This window comes from Fistularia commersonii, chromosome 5 (genome assembly GCF_037954325.1).
Source record: "Fistularia commersonii isolate RoL2024-O1a breed Wild chromosome 5, RoL_Fcom_v1.0, whole genome shotgun sequence".
Lineage (NCBI taxonomy): Eukaryota > Metazoa > Chordata > Actinopteri > Syngnathiformes > Fistulariidae > Fistularia > Fistularia commersonii.
Window position 1 is genome coordinate 15,544,154 of NC_141288.1, and position 808 is coordinate 15,544,961.

The 808-nt window shown below is 37.7% G+C and overlaps 1 pseudogene; it reads left to right on the forward strand.

Annotated features, from left to right (window-relative positions):
• Positions 1-281: 281 nt before the first annotated feature.
• LOC147234189 (U1 spliceosomal RNA) lies at positions 282-415 on the forward strand (annotated as a pseudogene).
• Positions 416-808: the final 393 nt, after the last annotated feature.

The following is an 808-nucleotide window of genomic DNA, read 5'->3' on the forward strand; positions in this document are numbered from 1 at the left end:
TCCTATCTAAAAGTATTAGAATATCATGGAAAAGTAATTTTTGTTTTTTTAATTGAATTACAGAAGATAAAGAACTTTATCACAATATTCTAATTTTCTGAGACAGTCCTGTATATTGGAGGGACCCCAGCATAAAAACTATAGGCTTTCGACCCGTCACTCATTGGCCTTTTGCTGATCACTGAATGGCAGGCCTGTCAAAGCGGATGCGGTCCGGTGATTAGGCAAGGGATTAAAGAGAATAAAGTGACGACATCTGGAAGGAAAGCCTTGTGACATACATACTTATCTGGCAGGGGGAGATACCATGATCAAGACGGTGGTTCACCTCAGGTGAGGCTCTGTGCTGATCCTTGAGAATTCCCCAAATGTGGGAATCTCAACTGCATAATTTTTTGGGGCGGCGTGGCGCAGGAGGTCGAGCAATCTTCAATTCCTGGTTCCTCCTAGTGTGTCAAAGTGCTGTTGAGCAAGACGCTGAACCTCTAACTGTTCCCCTGGTGCTGGTTGACGGCAGACTACTGCTCATGGCTCATCCATGATAGGTTAATTGCAGAGAATGAATTTCCCCACGGTGATTACTAAGGATAAATTATTATTACTGGTATATACTACTATATATTATTATATACACGCACACATATGTATGTATATGCATATACATGTATAAATGTGTGTATACATATATGTGTGTGTGTGTGTGTATATATATATATATGTATATATATATATATATATATATATATATATATAATTAGACTATTGTGATAAAGCTCTTCATCTTCTGTAATGCATTTACTAAAACAAA